The sequence below is a fragment of the Simochromis diagramma genome, unplaced genomic scaffold, assembly GCF_900408965.1.
Source record: "Simochromis diagramma unplaced genomic scaffold, fSimDia1.1 OVJJ01000486.1, whole genome shotgun sequence".
Taxonomy (NCBI): Eukaryota; Metazoa; Chordata; class Actinopteri; order Cichliformes; family Cichlidae; genus Simochromis; species Simochromis diagramma.
The window spans coordinates 109,328-127,248 of record NW_024387047.1 but is presented as its reverse complement, the minus strand read 5'-3'; the positions used below and the strand labels follow the sequence as shown (position 1 = coordinate 127,248).

The window sequence follows — 17,921 nt, the reverse complement described above, 5'->3', positions numbered from 1 at the left end:
CTTGGCATGGCGCCACCAACAAGCAAAATCCACACATCTGTAGAGTTATGTGAGTTATGAACTAGTGTTGTGCTGGCCTGAGAGAGTCTGGACCTTTATTGTGTCAGTGCTGTGTGTTCTTCTACTGATTTGCCTCATCTCCCGAGTCTCAAATGCTTTTGCAGATCCGTTTAAAAACACATTGTTGCCCCTCCCATGTCTCAGTAAACCATGATAAATAGCATGTGTACTGCAGGTTTTCCTAACATGAAGCTAATTATCTACTTAATGGGACTATTTTCTCTTTTTCCATTACTGCACGCTGAGGCAAAATGAACCTTCAAGTGTGAGAGCTTATTTGGAGGCAGTTCTGTCAGAATGGAGGGAGCTAAAAACGGCTTTTCTGAAAGCATTCAGAACCATGGAGTTCAGAAGCTATGAGAGGAACAGGAAACATGGGAATACTGGGGTTGGCACTGTTAGATCTCTCACACCTGTTTCACATGCTACCAGCCTTTGAAATTGCCATCATTAGTTGATATCAATTCTGTTGATATTGCCAGTTAGGTGGCCCCTTCCACCAGTAATAATAGCATTATTGTGTTTAGTTAGTGTTTCCTCATAGACTATAAATCAAAGATACTGTCCAGGTATAAAAATAATGCCATTTATTTGTTAGAGCAGTAGACAGGAAGGTGTTGGAAAAGTCACACTCACAAAATGATCCAGTGCTGACTTGAACCCAGGATGCTGCAGTAAAGACTTTGATTTGGTCACATGCTCAGCTAAGATATAGAACTCCACGGATGTTAATTCTAAAGTCTTGTCCACATATAAAGTTATTTACTTCTCATGCATCACTTGAAGCTCACAGTTGATCACAGGTAGATTTTCCAAGTTCTAGTCTACTTCACTATATGGCTTTTAACTGCATTGTCATTTATTGCCACATCACCGCTAGTTTCTTCCTGATTTCCTTACCTTAAATAAAAAAAATCCATTTCCATGTACACCTCATTAGAATTTGATACATAATCACCAGTTATAATAATTTGGTTTGCCAGAATGATTTTGCAATAATCTCCTGAGAGATCTAGAGAATACAGACTGGAGCTGATGGCATTTATATATGGTTTTACAGATGTGTTCTTTAGGAAAACATCTATCGACTTCCTCAAGAAGTATACAGTCATGGTAAAAAGAACATCCACCCCCTCTCAATTCTAAGGTTTTATATATCATGATATAATAAAAAATTTGGTCCTTATTAAAGGTCACACCATTTTAGTGGTTTAAACTGAGGTAAATAATAATGACTGATCATCTTCAAATATTATGTATTACATATGTCAAGGTTCACCAACAGAAAGCTTCTTTCCTCAAAAGAACATGGCAGCACAACCTAGGTTTGCAAAGTTGTATTTGAACAAACAGCAAGTCTTTTTGAACAGTTGTCCTTTGGACAGATGACACCGAAGTGGAGATATTTGTTGTGTTTTGCTGTGTTTGGGTTTCAGTGAACATAATGCTGTGTATTATAATCAAACATCACATTAAAACTGGTTAGCACAGCAGTGGAAATGTGATCATTTAAGTTTGCTTTTTTTATAGTCATAGCACCTGAGCTCGTTGGAGTCGCTGAGTGAACCATGAACTCCTCTTTATACCAAAGTATTCTGGAGTCCAGTATGTTGCCCAACAGGACATGATCCCAAGCACTCCAGCAAATCTCCAACAGAATTGATCCAAAAGAAAAGCATCCAGGGGTTACAACAGCCCTGTTGGACTGAATTGCTGTGGTAGCAACGTAAGAGAGTTGTGTATAAATGAATGCCCGCAAAGCACAATGAACTGAAGCAACATTAAGAAACTGGGCCAAACTTCTTCCACAGTGATGTGAGAGACTAACAAACCCATACAGAAACTGTTGTAAAAAGATTGTTTCACAAGCATCAACGGATGAGTTTTCTACATACTGCTATTCATTTTAGCTTAACTTTTTGTTTAACTGTAACTGTGGCTCATCCAGGTTAGTTTTTGCTGTGGTGCGGTCTGCTGTGCTTAGTACAAAAGAAGGAACAGGTTGTGAAAGGCAGGTTGTTCATATGTCCTTTCATATGCAGAGCCTGGGGTTTGAGTGTAAGGGTGTAGGCACATGCTAGCGTCATGGAGACGCAGAGGCTTGTGTGGTGCGCTGATGAGGAGACGATTACATCAAATTTGTAATGTAATCAATTACCTTTGTTTGTTTGGCCCCAAACACTCAACAAAAATTGAATGGCAATGATGGGATGGCTCTTATAATCACACAGAAACACTCAGCAGTACAAAACACAAAGTCCATCTGTCACAAGAAAGCTCGCTAAGCATTTCAAAGTGTGCAGGCCTGCTGGGAGGAGTGTCCATATGTGTGCTTATGTGCATGCTTGTTTGTGTTGGTTGGAGGATGTTGGAGGAGGAGAGTGGGTGGGATGATCTGTGTCACTTTGTATTACATCATATCCTGCAAAGGAATCGCACTGGCACAAAATAATCCAGACAGGAAAGGAGGGATCCATGATTATGGAGAAAAAATGGACTAATTTGATGTTATGTAATTGGAGCACTTTCCTAACATGACTGCTATCCTGACATTTCCGATTCATAAACCTTACCTTTAACATTGGCTATACTGTTTTTTGTCAACACAAACCTAATATCACTAACTGAACAATGGCACCCGACACTATGATGACAGACAGCAGGCTTTAACAAGGGAATGTAACTTTTTCTGAAATTCCACTAAACACAGTTTGTCAGACATCACCTCATAGCTTTTGCTTAAAAATAGCATCAGCCTGTTCGTTTGTTTTCTCTGCTGCTTCACTTGAGTGACAGGCGGGTTAGGCAAGCAGCCTTAGTTTTGTCCTCCATAGCACTGATTGCTTAAAACTTCTCTGGAGTTTTTACCAAAGGTCTCCACTAGGTCTACTTACCAAAAGGACTAATTAAGCGACACTACTGACAGGCCAATCAGTGGCATGCAGTCTGGTGACGTCACATCTTCAGATCGACAAAGCTCACTCGAAACTCCAGCCAAGCAGGTACTAAAAAAGTACCAGGTACAGGTACAATAGAAAACCCTAAAAACCAAGAAAAGCTAAGTCAAGTCGAGCTAGTAGGTACTAGTTTAAAAGAAGCTGTAGTGACAGTTTAACAGGACTTGCTGGTTTAATTTATTTCATAGCAATAAGGAACAGGAATAGTAAGTGGAAATGGCAGTCACCAAACTGTATCTCTATAAACCAGATACAGACCAAACACTGAATAACCATTAGGTGACCGTCTTTTCTCTACATTTAGTCTTGGTTGAAAAATAGTTCTGAACTTTGCTCAAATGTTTGATTACTAAGCTTTCATTCTGTCGTCTGGCATTTTTATCAAAATGGAGCTTTTATCATGTATATAAGGCATAATTTCAAAATGTGTTTTATTTGAGAACTTGAAACTTAATGTTTTAGTTCTTTTATGTTTGAAAAAGAAGATTAGCAAAGCTTGGAGTTTCATCCACAATGAGGTGTGTCAAGTTCTGGAGTTCACAGCAGTTACAATAAATTCCTACAGTGACAGGACTCTGGAAAAAGTGTCAAATCATTCAAACAGACTTCCCAAGCTGCTCCAGCAGCATTACTTCATTCAGCGCTGTCACAGAATGTTCAACTGGAGATTCAATGACTGCTCGTGAGCAACAGAATGAGTTAGTGAACTGCAGTATCCTGTTACCAAAATGCATTACTTCTGGTGGTTCTTGTGAGCTTTGGGAAGAATGAAAGCCCAATATGAAAGCAGGATTTATCCCTGTTTTGATTGCCTGGAACATTGTCAACATACCCAGCATGCAGTGGGTGGGTAGATGGTAGAACAAACATTTTGCCTGCTGGGATCTTAAAGCATTGATGCTCAGAGCCAGACTCTTTCCTAAAAATCTAAAAGGGGTGTGGTATCATTTTGAACAACTGTGGCAGGTTGTTGCTTCATCAGTGTCCACTCTGTCCGCTCTGTATTCAGCAGGAACTAAAGCAACATTGTACATGATGGTTTAGTATTAAGCATGGTCTGTCACTGCTCTAACGTTTCGTCTTCATAGCGGCATGCACGCACATACACAACCTCAGACACATGTGGGGATTAAGAATTAAATGTCACATTACTCAGCAAGGCCGGCTATATAAAAGTTGTTGGATTTAATCAGCGTCTGAAACATGTCTGTGAATGCGTTATGATCCTGGATTATCATTTCAGCAGAACCTGGTTTTGAGCTTCGCTGTCTGCTTCACCTTTTGCTAAAAGACCATACAGTAAAAGATGCTAAATGTTTCAGGTAAACAGGTAGTCAGTGTGTATGCAAAGCTTTAAACATAAATGCAGATAAACTGCCATTGGCTCTGCTTTCACTGCTTCAACATCAGTTACCATCTGCACTTTGTGTGGAAACAGAGCTAGCATTAGCAAGTAAACGTGTACTTATTATCTTAGCAGATCAATTTTCTTTGCTAAACAAACTCAGCTTCAAACATCTGCAGAAATAATATTAATATTAATATATTAATATAATAAATATATAAAAACTGCTTTTGCTCCTTTTTGCTTTTTTTCCCTATAAACTCTTTAATAGCATCTGAGTAATCTTTGCCTGCAAAAAATAAGTACGCTATATCATATTTCAGTGATGACATCCCTCTAAATCCTAATCTGCTAAAGTTGTTTTGTTATTTCTAATTCACATTGTTCAACATGTTTAATTAATTTGAGTTATACAACACCAGACTTTAGTTACATGATATCCACCTTTTTTTCGGAAACACTATTCAGACACTCAAATTAGTTTCATATTAAAAGCCTTTGAAGAAGCTGAAAGCACATTGTCCCCCCTTTACCTGGAAGGTATTTAATGTAAGAATCTACCAGAAGTGATGTGGGTAATAAATAAATAAACAAACAACACTGTCAGGGACTTTTACAAAAGTTTATCTTCACCTCAGACAAACCCATCTGAAGACTTTCTAAAGGCATGCCAAATAATAAGGCTCCAGGCCCAGATTGATTTGCAGCAGAATTCTATAACGAATTCTGGACAATTTTGCCACCAACGGTCCACATAATGTTGCAGGAATTCAAAGAAAATGGCAGACTACCACCAAAGTATGCCAACATTAGTCTCCTGCTAAAACCAGGCAAAGCTCTGTATTTGCTACCAGTTATTCTCCAATATCCCTAATTAACGTTGACCTTAAAATAATCTGCAAAGCTCTCTCGAAGACTAGGGAAGATGACACCCTTCATAATGCATCCTGAACAAACTGGTTTTATTAAACGGGCTTTAAAAGGACTTTTGTAACTTAAACAAATTTGGTTTTAGAAACTTTTTCATAAACTCATTAAAAATATACAGTTTCCCAACAACATGTGCTCGGACAAATGACCAAACATCTTCAAGCTTCTGTCTCCAGAGGGAAACAAGGCAGGGATGCCCACTCTCCCTCTCAGTGTTTGCAATTTTTAACAAACCACTAGCAGCAGCAATTAGAAGGCTATACTGATTAAGGGTGTAAAATACAAGAATGTAGAACATAAAATCAGTATTTATGCTAATGTATTACTTTTTCTCCAGCATTTCCAAACAAATCTCTCTGAGGTAATTACATTGATAAACTCTTTAAGAGTTGCAGATTATAAAAAAATCTGCAGTTATTCCGATTAGTTGCTCCATCTATAATTATTCTTCTACCCCATTGCAATCTATAAATATTAAATATTTAGGTATCAGTGTTTCTCCTAGGCTTGCAGATTTAACAAAACTAAACCACATCCCACTTTTAAAGAAAGACAATCTGGCTCACTACTTTCCTTAGCCAACAGGTTAGAATACATCTCAAGATGGTTAAAACATAGCCTCTTGCATGATCCCTGGCACTTTGCAATAATGTAAAGATTTCGGACCCAGCATTCATTAGCTCAAACATTAAATGATATGTATGCTTTAAAAGCATTAATATTAGCTCATCTCTGACAGTATTGGGAGTTGGCGAAGTCTTCACTAAACCCATGCAAACATACACCCATCTGAAACAATCCTAACATCTTACAAAACAATAATATGATACATTTTTCAGGCTGGAGTTGTAAAGGACTTTAAAACTTGGAACATATATTTGAAGGAATAGAATTTATCCGTTTGACACAAGAATAGTGTTGCAGGGTGTGGTTTGTGGCTCAGCTGCAGGGGAGGGATGGAGAAATGGGTTCAGGGTGTGACCCCCCCCCCCCCCCCAATTACTGTCTAAAATATATGGGCTTGGTGCATCTAGGGGTTCGCTGGGGGTGGGTTTCTCAAACATTTCCCCAGCCTCGCTGCCCTTGGTGGAATTTGGGGAATGGGAGTGCTTATTGGGAAGAGTGAGGGAGCTGGCTCCAGTGGGGCCTCCCTGACCTTGGTAAATTTGGATAGGGAGGAAAGGACCAGGGGAAAGGAAGAAAGGAATTTGTATTTTGCCTCCCCAGTCCTTCCTCCCTGGCCCTTCCCTCCTCATTCCTAATTACTGCCCTTCTTCTGCTCCATCATACCGCAACACACGCAGGGCTTTGAGATGCAGGTGCGTCACTGAGGTACAGGGAGTTCCTCCTTCTCTATGTCTTCATGGCTGCCTGTGTCTCAGTTTTACTCTGGAACTTAGACACTGTCTTTACTTAGATTCTCATGATGTGTACATATGGACTTGGGTATGGATATAATGGACGATGTCCAGAGGGGGAGCTGTTCATTCAGCCTCACCTCTGGTGCTGGTGCGGGGCTGTGGCTCCTTACACCCACAGGTGTTCACACAGGTGTACACACAGGTACCCACAGACACATGCTATCTTGGGCTGCTGCCTCAAAAATATCTTGTGTTATTAGTGCTCTGTGATGTTCAGTAACATTGTCATTGTTTTTTATGTATATGTTGGTTGTTGCTGTGGTTACTTTGCTTCTTTTCTTTTGTTGGCGTTCAAGCAGATTCTCAGTGGGGGTTTTTCTCTCTCTATCCCTTTTATTCTCCTCTATTTTTTCTCCCTCTCCCTCCATTGATTTTTCCCCCCAAATTCACTGTCTTTTTTTTTTCTTTTCCACCCCCTGATCTTGTCCATTATGGTTGCAGTAATCCAAAATAAAGAATTCCAACCACGTTCTAATAAAATATGACTATCAAGTGGATCATTATAGCAAATGCCATAATAGTCCACTTGTGAAAGTAAATCTATTTGTCTTGTTTTGGCATTCAGAAAACAATTCTGATTGCTAAACTGCCGAACAGGACGGCGGGGGAAAGAAGTGATCTAGGTAATCTAGATTAACATAAACCTGTAGCAACCAGAAATATTACCTGAAGGCCAGGAAAAATGCCCAACAGATTCACCAATTTGATCATTACATCGTTTGCCATACTGATCCACTTGATTGTTCAATCTTTATTATTTATTAATTTGTTACTTTTAAGTCATTACAATCAAAACGGACAGGACCGGGGGTTAGGAAAGAGCAAAAAAACTTTTTTTAAATGTGTGGAAATAATATATAAAGGAAAAGTAACTCTAAATATATTGAAAATATTAACTTCATACAGTAGACCAGTAGCTATTGGGCCTAAGTAATGTATGCCAAAGATTTTTATGCTGAATATATAGCTTGATGTTTTCTATAGCAAAAAACATATAGCTTCACAAAACATTTTGAAATAATTTACAGCATTTCTTTATTGATCATTAACATAATGACTAATTAACTGCATAAAATATTTACACAGAGCTTGGGATCATTTCAAGTGGAGGTGTATGAGGATCCACGCTCAGTATGTTACCTGCAGTAGATGCAGTAGGCCACAGCCCAGTTTAAATGTGTAACTCTAATATGACATTTTTTGGTTAGGTTCACACATTCTCCTTGAGAAATGTTATAACAGATGAATTATAAAGCCAAAGTCTGTGTGTATCAGAGTTGATTTGAAAGGTAATATCATCTATTTTCTGAAACTTTATTTCCTTAGCATCTAGCTATAATCCAACTTAACCATAACCGTAGCCAGGGATGTTATGTTAATATGTACCTTCAAACTTCAACTTATCTGTCTAACCTGCAGGGAAGCCTCATTGCAGAAAACCTCTATGTGTTTTTTGGTCTTCACGGCCATTGTTTCAATGTTTTTCTGCAGAGAAGCAATGGTGTTAAGTTTGGTGTTCTCAGCAAATTTTTTGCATAACTTCATCTAGTATCAAACTGAGAGGAGGTCCAATTAGCTGGAATAATGCAAGGCTGGGATGCACACCACTGTAATTATCCCAAATTATTTATAGTAGGCTGTAAAACAGAGATTCAGGAATTCCCCTTTTAACAACAGGACTGCATTACCAGTGTGACAGATGCCCTTATAGCCCCAACAGATCTGCAGCCTGCACAAACAAAGTCTCAGGAGAGAGGTAGTACATGCCACTATAACCTGGTTAGTCATTATAACAGTAGGGGTGTGTGTGTGTGTGTGTGTGTGTGTGTGCGTTTGTAATGAAGGTAAACTCTTCTTTAGGACCTTTCTGCCTTCTCACGCAAAACAGCAAATTTTTGCTGGTGGGAATAGACCCTCCTCCCATCCTGCTGCTATGGCAACCAGTGAACTGTGTCACATACCAGTAGGTTTAGTGTGTCTGTGTGTGTATATGTGTTTGTGCATTGGTGTGTACAAAAAGGATGGAGCAGCTGGAAAGGGACGCATACACAATGTCTGATGCATATTTGAGTCCTGCTGCACCCACATCTATGTGCACGTTGGCTTCATACCTGGACACACCTGTCTCTCCCTCACACTACATCTTTGGATCTAAACTGAGAGCTTAGTGCATGAAAGTACTCACTGCCAGCTGTTTGCATACCAGAGGTTTTGCAGCAGTACTTGGCTGCCTCTCGTGCCTCGGTGTGCAGCTCTGCATTCTTCAGCTCTGCAGGGGATGTTTACATTTCCAAACTCTCCTGGTGGAAAGAAACGACCCAAAGCTGACAGACCCGAGTCAGAGGGTTCAGGAGCATGGAGACATGGACATGTGTATTTGCTAATTCATAGTTTTTGCATCTGTGTCTGCGGGTTCTTGCCCCATGTCTGCCAGAGGACTGTCTGTACAGAAACCGTTCCGACAAAAACAGTAAACTGGGCGCTTTTTTTTCACACTTCATGTAACGATTACTTCTGATCAGTTACATAACTGACACACACTACCTCCTCTTTTCCACTTTTTGTTAATGCTGCTGGCATGGATCAGTTATACATAAATTGTTCTATGCTTGCAGCGCATTACACAGTGGGCTATGGTAATTGGGAGATGGGTCTGTCACTCTCAGGAGGTTTACTGTTGTAAAGGGCCACACTTTAACACAAACCACAATCACGTTTAGGGCCCAAACTTAACCAATGAGCAAAAATCACAATAAAAGCAAAAAAAGATGGATGGCTGGATTATGAAGTTCAAACTAACGTTGTTTGCATACAGCAAGCTAGCTCAGTAGCTCATTGTAGTCTTTCTGTCTCTGTGCTGAGAGAGCACAGTACAAGAGCCCCTGTGTACCAGGTGACATCATCACACAGCAACTTTCGTTATGTTGGCCGTTACCTGCTGCAGTCTCTTGAACGATAGGTGTCGCTATTCCAAAACCTCCTGCAGAAATGGCAGCTAGCAACAGTAAATGTGACTATCTGACACCAGCTTTGTAGTACGGTGTCTAGTGAGGTCTTTAAACTTGCCATTCCCAACCTGTAAAATGCTCCTGTGAGACACTACATGGATGGTTCATCTCCTGGTTTTTCAATGGGTACCCCCACCCTAAGCACTGCTGGTTTAAATGATCTGGAGGGACTGTGGCGACATTGCCTGCGGCGTGCAAAGGAATCAATGCCGCGGGTATACTGGGGCCCTCGGGCATCAGTTTGCACAAATATATTTGTGCAAAACTGTGACTTTTCAGCTTTTAGCCCAAATGCAACATGTTAGTGTTAGCTTTCTGTTATCATCTCTTATGTTAGCGGGTCGGTTTTGACCCGTGAATTAAATCAGCTATAAAATATACTAAAAACAATAAGTTATCATCCAATTTGTTTCTCATCTCTTGGTTGCCTTGTTAGGCTTCCTTATCCATGAAAATGTTGGTTTTAATACTTTTGGCGTGGGCCTCTGGGTCTTTTTTTGTCACTATACCCCTCGATTTCAATTTAAAAAAAATTGTAAAATTAACCTCAAGAGAATCATATTAATAAATAAAAGTTTTTGTGTTACTTGACTATTACTGAGGGGTATAGGACACATCTCTTTTATAAATCTGTTTTATTGATTTTTTCATTTTAAGATTAATAACTAAAATGACATCGATGGTGTTACGGGTCAATTTCGACCCATAGACATTTACATCAAGAAAAGACAAAAAAATGTTTGTTTTTTTCAGTAGTAGACCTTTAATATAAACTGAAAAAAAGAAAAAGTCCACTCCTCCTTTGTTTTGGTTATAGCCGTGGGTAATTGTGGGCTTTTTATCACTTCCCAATGATACAGCTTCACCTTTGTGAAGTTTCCTTTGTGAAGTTCTTGTCCGAGGTCATATCTGGTAAAAAATAAAATAAAATAAAATATCACAGCTGATATTGTGATCCTGCAGTCCAGTGGTCATATGGAGGACCACACATTTTCATTGTTTCTTCTCAGGGGTGCCACTCACAGCTTTGACTGTGAAAATCTGTACGTTCCAGGCATAGTTGGTTTTTGCATCACAGGCTTCCCAGATTTTTCTGCCGTATTTCCCTGGCTTACTGGGTATATATTGCCGGAAGGGGCATTTTCCTCGAAAAGTGGACAAGACGTTCATCCACGGTCACCTCTGGCCCTGGGATGAACATCAGTGGAAGAAGCTGCACCCATCTCTCCCAGACATCCCTGATGGGAGCAAGCTTGTCAGACCTCGGTCTGCTGTTGTCAAATCTGAGGACTCTTGAATCAAAATGATATCAAATGTGTGAAGTGACATTGTTGCCCAGAAAATGTTTCTGCCTCCCATAGACTATCAGTGGCCTCATTGCAGCGTCTGTACACTCCAGCAAGAAGAGCACCAATGAAAGCATCCAGGTATTCCTCATCATGTCGCCATGGACTTTTTTTCCTTCAAGGTTTATCATAGTAATGATGATCCTTTCTAGTGACAATGGCATAAATAGCTCAAAACATCTCTTGATGTCACTGACTTTGGTCAGAGCAAAGCTTGTGATTCCAGGGGTAGTTTTGATGACGTTTGCAGCAGCTGCCCTGCCATGTACATCATGAGGTACTGAGCTCCAAAAGATCTTACCATTTTTGGACTTGAATCTTTCAGCAGGAGTAGCTTCAGCACCAGCGACCTCCACCTCTGATCAGATGTGTCTGTGTCTTCTGGATGATAGTCCACATTGTCTTCCTCCTTAGAAACCTGCCCATCTGAATCGCTGCTCTGTGTGCTCTCCTTCATTTTCACCAAAAATATGATCCTGAACTTAGCTCACTGTGAATCTTCTTCTCATTTTTTGTATGCTGCAAATTGTAAATGTGCACTCTGGAAGTCAAACGGCCACTCAAATAGTGAATTCACCTCACATGTCTTGACATGCCCGTGTTTATTTTGTTTTGTTTTTGTGCAGATATACTGCAAAAAACATGCAAAATAAGAATCCCCTAAAGCTCTTATGATTAGGAGAGGAGCTCGCTGTAAGTGTTTTAGCTGACAGTGCACTTATGATTTCAGTTTTGGCTTTAATTATTGCTTTATACTCATAATATTATACCTGGGTCAAAACCAACCCTAACAACACAAAGGTCATAATTTCAACTAGGGCATTTTATAATTTAGTGAAAATATATTTTTTATTTTTATTTTGTAGAAATAGAGGTTCCTGACAAAGTCAAAAAGCCTTGATACAATAAACAAATGTATGTGATTTTTTTTATGCATTTGAAATTTAAAATGGGTCGGTGCCGACCCTAACACGAGAGGAAGGTTAAAATGACTCTCAGCTACTCTGCATACAGTAGATTTTAGTGCGTTGGTACACAGGGACACACATCATAAACAGTTTCCTACAGGGGGGAAAAAAGCAGGTTTACAATGATTAACATATGATCCCTGAAAGCTGGAATACATTTTTTTAACGTTTTAACATTAAAGTGTTGATTGCTGAAGTCATGGGACCTTGCATCTACAATTTTAGCCACAGGTAAAGAGGTTGAAATGATCTTGAAATAATATACTTGCAAAACTTCTTGGTTTGCTTATGTTTCCAGGGTTTTCTTTTTTCCCCTTTTCGTGTGCCTCCTTTGTTGTCCTGTCAGCATCTTGTTTAAGTTTATTCTTGGACTCTCTCTTTTTTTTTCTTTTTTCTCTTTTTTCATTTTTTCTTTCTGTGATCGTGGCTCAAGAGTTGGGAGTTCGCCTTGTAATCGGAAGGTTGCTGGTTCGAGCCCCGGCTTGAACAGTCTCGGTCATTGTGTCCTTGGGCGAGACACTTCACCCGTTGCCTACTGGTGATGGTCAGAGGGCCCGGTGGCGCCAGTGTCCGGCAGCCTCGCCTCTGTCAGTGCGCCCCAGGGCGGCTGTGGCTACAATGTAGCTGCCATCACCAGTGTATGAATGTGTGTGTGAATGGGTGGATGACTGAATGTAGTGTGAAGCGCTTTGGGGTCCTTAGGGACTAGTAAAGCGCTATACAAATACAGACCATTTACCATTTACTTTGAAGGTTAATTCCTCATGTGGTTTTCTGGGGGGTTTTTTTGTTCTTGACTGAGTTCACCTGTGCACTTTTATCCTACTGTGTGTATTCACTCTGGATTTGCTCCCCCGGTCTTTGACACGTCATAGTTGTTTCAAGTGCCAGTTCCTTCTGTTGTCTCTCTGTGTTTTGAATGAACTTTTGGTTTCTGCCAGCGTTTTTTGGTATAAATTATGCCATGAGTCTGCATTTAGTTCCAGCCTTCCTAGCTCAAAAGATATCTTGACTGATATAGATCTCATAGACAGAGCTACAAATGTAAATTTAGGTTCGAATAAATGATGCAGTAGTTCTTAAAAGCCAGCGAGTCTTTTAACATAAACTGATTTAAGTTTACCTTAACCAGTTTGTGTAAGGGAATCCATCCTATTCATCTAGTTGGCTGTGGAGCAGTGATACGTCGTTCCATGTTTGTTATCAGACGAAATCGTTCACAGAAAACAAGTCGGGTTTTTTGTTGCCTTGTTTTCTCCTCCTCCTGAACATTCGGAAACCCTGATTAGCGCCTCCCATTGCTCAACTTTGATCTGTCACTTAAAATCCCTGTGACAGCGCGCTCCTCCTCTGCAGCAGGGAAAAGGCACATCACTGGCAACATTTATGAAGAGTGTGTCGAGAGAAATTACAAAAGAGCTCCTCTCTCCTCTCCAACTGGGTTTATTTTCAGTGCATGTTTTTCATGCTCTGAATCAGTAAGCTGCAATAACATTTCTATCATGACGCTGTTGCTGTCACAGCAGTGTAGATATCATCAGCAGGGGCCAGACATTGAGGATTACACCATGATATAACTCCCGGTTACACACACACGTGCACATACACAGTTATGCCTGTAGATTTGTACTTGCTCCGCTCGATGAGATGACAGTCTTGTCATCTTTTAGCACCTTGCCCTTACTTTAACCCTCCTAGCCAACAGACTTCACTGAATACATGTATTTCACCTTGATTCTGTGTTTGCACATGTGAACGGTATCCCACAGCAAAAGGTCTGTTTACTGCAGGGTTTTCATGAAGCAACAAGCTCAGAAAAGAATCCAGCAAAGGGAAAAGCATCGAGTTGCTCATTACAAAAGTACAGTCAGACATTAAGCAGACATGTAAATATCCAAAGTTAGATAGTGATGCCATGATTTGCAACAGAGTGAATGCAAAGTAGGATCATGATAGGTTAGAGCCTGCCCTGAGCCATGTACTACAATACTACAAAGCTAGTTCAACATCTGCATGTTTCCATTTCCTTATCTGCCTTTACTTACACAATCTGCAATCAGTCTAAGCTTTCACAGGTGCTTATCCACTTGATAAGTCAATAGAGAGTTTCCCAATCTAGTTGTGAGCACGTGTGTGTGTGTGTGTGTGTGTGTGTGTGTGTGTGTGTGTGTTTGTGTGTCTGTGTGTGTGTGTGTGTGTGTGTGAGAGAGAGAGAGAGAGAGAGAGAGAGAGAGAGAGGACAGATAAATAACAGGAATGTTGTAAAGAGGATAATGTAGTCTGTATTACAGGGGACTGTGCTGAGAAGAAGCCACACGTCTTCCTGTTGGTTAGAATGATGACTGTGCTTCTGTAGAGCCAGCAGCAGGATGTTAAAACTGCATTGTCAGAAGTACAGTAATAATGTATAATCGCATTTGTTTAGTCTCAAGCTTTAAAAGATACAGCAGCAAACTGCTGCCACTTGTAGGTGGATGGTGATTTAAAGTAAGCAGAGCCAATATAAAGTGTTACAGAGTGTTTTGGATGACCACGTGTCACCATGTACCTCCAATAGGGAAGTACAGGGTGGGCCATTTATATGGCTACACCGTAATAAAATGGGAATGGTTGATGATATTAAAGTCCTGTTTGTGACACATTAGTATATGTGAGGGGGCAAACTCCTCAAGATGAGAGGCACCAGACAGTGATACCCACTCTCCCCTTCACTTTTTGCAATTTTTATCGTACCACTAGCAGCAGCATTTAGACAGGCTACAACAATTGTAAGAACGTAGAACATAAAATCAGTCTCTATGCGGATGATGTGTTGCTTTTTCTTCAAAACTCACAAACCAACCTTTCTGAGGTAATTACTCTAATAAACTGGTTTTCAAGAGTTTCAGATTATTCAATTAACTGTTCAAAATCTACAGGTTCAAGGTTCAAGGTTCTTTATTATTTGTCACATGCATAGTTATACAAGTATAACACACAGTGAAATGTAACCTGACACGCTCCTCGACATGTGCACAAATTGGGGGGGGGGGGGGGGGGTAGAGGAAGAACATTATATATATATATACACACACATATAGTATATACACTGGGTGAATGTGCAGTAGTAGCAGCAAGCAGGTGAATTCTGTACATTAATATGAATAGATATCTGACTATTTTACAGGATAGACAATATAAACATATTTAAAATTAAAGGAATTGAAATGTACATTGTGCCTTGGTTTAGTGTCTGGAAGAGTCCTGTCTCAGTCAATTATAGATGATGTGAGAGGGCGGGTGTGTGTGTTTAGGGCACGGATGGCTTGGGGATAGAAGCTCCTCTTGAGTCTCTCTGTCCTTGCCCGGAAGATGCGGAACCTTCTACCAGATTGCAGAAGTTCTTCCAATTAACTGCTCCTTCCATAATTCTTCCTCTGCCCCACTACAATCTGGAAATATTAAATATTTAGGTATTAATGTCTCTCCTAAGCTTTCAGACTTAACTAAATTAAACCACATCCCACTTCTAAAGAAAGTAGAAGGTGATCTGACTAGATGGAAATCTCTACCCATATCACTCATGGGAAGGGTCACCACTATAAAAGTGATGATCTTGCCAAAAATAAATTACTTATTTTTAATGATCCCGAACAAACCATCACAAGATTGGTTCAGATCTCTGGATTCGTATATTTCTAAATTCCTTTGGAAAGATAAACCCCCGCGTATCAGCTTAAAAACGCTTCAAAGAACCAAGGATAGAGGAGGATTAATCTGCCTAATTTTCAACAATATTTCTTAGCCAACAGGCTTCAGTACATCTCAGGATGGTTAAAACATACCTTCTTAGATGAGCCCTGGCTAGATGTTGAACAGGCACTATGCAATAATCTAGAGATTTCAGACCTACCATTTATCAGCTCAAACATCCAACGACATGAATGCTTTAAAAGCATCAACATCAGCTTCTCTCTGACAGCATGGTGGGAGTTTCTAAAAATGACAGAGTCTTCATTAATCCCATGCAGACATGCACCTATCTGGAATAACCCTGACATATTACAAAACAATAATATGATTAATTTCCCAGAATGGAGTGGTAAAGGAATTAAATAGGAACAGACTTTATTCCATCTGATAGACTAGTTATACAATATGGGATCAACAAGAAAAGATTTTTAGAATATCAACAAATTAAATCCATAGTAAAAAAGAAATTTAACCTCAGTCAAGCTAAATTGCAAACACCACCAAGCACGGTACATTTTCTTACTCTTAAATCTCCTAAATTATTGTCTAAAATATACAGAACACTTTCTAAAATAGATGAATCAATACCTCTTCCTATTGCAAAGTGGGAAGCAGATTTATCAGTCAGCTTAGACCAAAACTTCTGGTCTCAGGTATGCTTAAAAACCTTTAAATTGATTAGAAATCCCAGTCTGCAATTAATACAATACAAAATATTACATAGAGTGCACTATACAGGTCATCGGATGTTCCAGACGGGCTTTACATCTGCCAACAACTGCTCACACTGTCAAGGCAATACACCAGACAATTACATCCACGCTCTTTGGTTCTGTCCACCAGTGCAGAAGTTTTGGCGCGAGATATGTGAAGACTTATCAAAGTGTCTGAAATGTAACATTCTAACCTCCCCTTTAGTGTGCTTGTTGGGCAAATTGGATGATGTCACTACAGAAACGAATACAGTCCACATGGTTTTTACTGCCCTTTGCATTGCCAAGAAAACGGTCCTCATGAACTGGAAAAATAAAAATAATCTTAATTCTAGCCAATATAGAAACCATCTAATAGATCACATCAATCCCTCTGGGCTCCTTTGATCGGCTCCATCACCTAGCGGGGGTGGGGGGTCGTGGTTTCGTCTTGCTCCTCCCTTCTTTTCTTCCCCATCCCCGGCTGCCTCCCTCTTCCCGCTCCAACACACCCACCCACACAAGTAGGGCCTTCGGGTGCGGTTGTGTCACCAGGGTGCAGGGGAGGCATTCTCCCCCCCCCTGTCTATCCTTGAGGGTGGGCACGTTAACGTCGTCCAGTGGACGGTGTGTGTATTCAACCCCACCTCTGGCGCCGGTGCCCACCTCTCAATTTTAAATCCATGTAGACATTGAGGGTTCTCGGGAGGGGCCGTGCTAACACCTGCTGCTCTCTGGCAGCAGCACCATGCTCTCCCGTGTTTTAAATGCACCTTAGAACTAGGCCTGCACAATAAATCGAAAATTTATTGTCATCGCGATATCAGCCTGCGCGGTGGGCCCATCGCAAAAGACGACGTAAACTGCGATAATTGGGTACCTTAAAATGTTTACACACGTGCTTTAAAGAAACCCCTTTACATATTTGACCAGTCGAATACAGCCCTTCACGGCATTAACCAATCAAATGGATTAGAGGCCCGCTTCCTACGCAGGTGGGGAGCGAACAACGCTGCAGCAACGAGTCAGAGTTGTAAAGGCTGAGAGCGAGACGCATGACGAGAACGGTACTGACTATGAACTCGTGCCTAAAAAAAATTAGTACCTCGCTTATTTGGAGGTACTTTGGATTTGATAAAGACGATGTTCTCCAAACACAGGTACTCTGCAAAACTTTCCAAACACTCGGCAACCACCAGAGGAAACACGACTAATCTCCACCATCATCTTCAATACAACCACAGAGAACTGTTTGAATAGTTCCAGAAAAACAGGGCTAGCCAAACAAAGGTTGCTAATGTTAAGACAAAGAGCACCGCAGTCCAACAGCCGTCTCTGTATCAGAGTTTTTCAAGTGGAACTCCTTATGAGAAAACTTCGAAGCGGTACAACGAAATAACAGAGGCCATTACACATTTTTTGACAAAGACATGATGCCTTTAAATACAGTTAGTAGAGAGGG

General features: G+C 40.4%; 1 protein-coding gene and 1 long non-coding RNA gene across 5 annotated transcripts in view; one reads left to right on the top strand and one right to left on the bottom strand.

The window, feature by feature from the left end:
- Positions 1-17,921, top strand: part of slc24a3 (solute carrier family 24 member 3) — a 117,904-nt gene that overhangs the window by 49,387 nt on the left and 50,596 nt on the right. The gene's annotated exons all lie outside the window — the stretch shown is intronic.
- On the bottom strand, positions 402-17,538 carry LOC120741653. Its single transcript, XR_005697659.1, has 4 exons — positions 17,420-17,538; positions 16,356-16,361; positions 14,379-14,382; positions 402-414 (listed from the first exon to the last, which is right to left on the bottom strand). It is a non-coding gene; the product is annotated as an uncharacterized LOC120741653 (long non-coding RNA).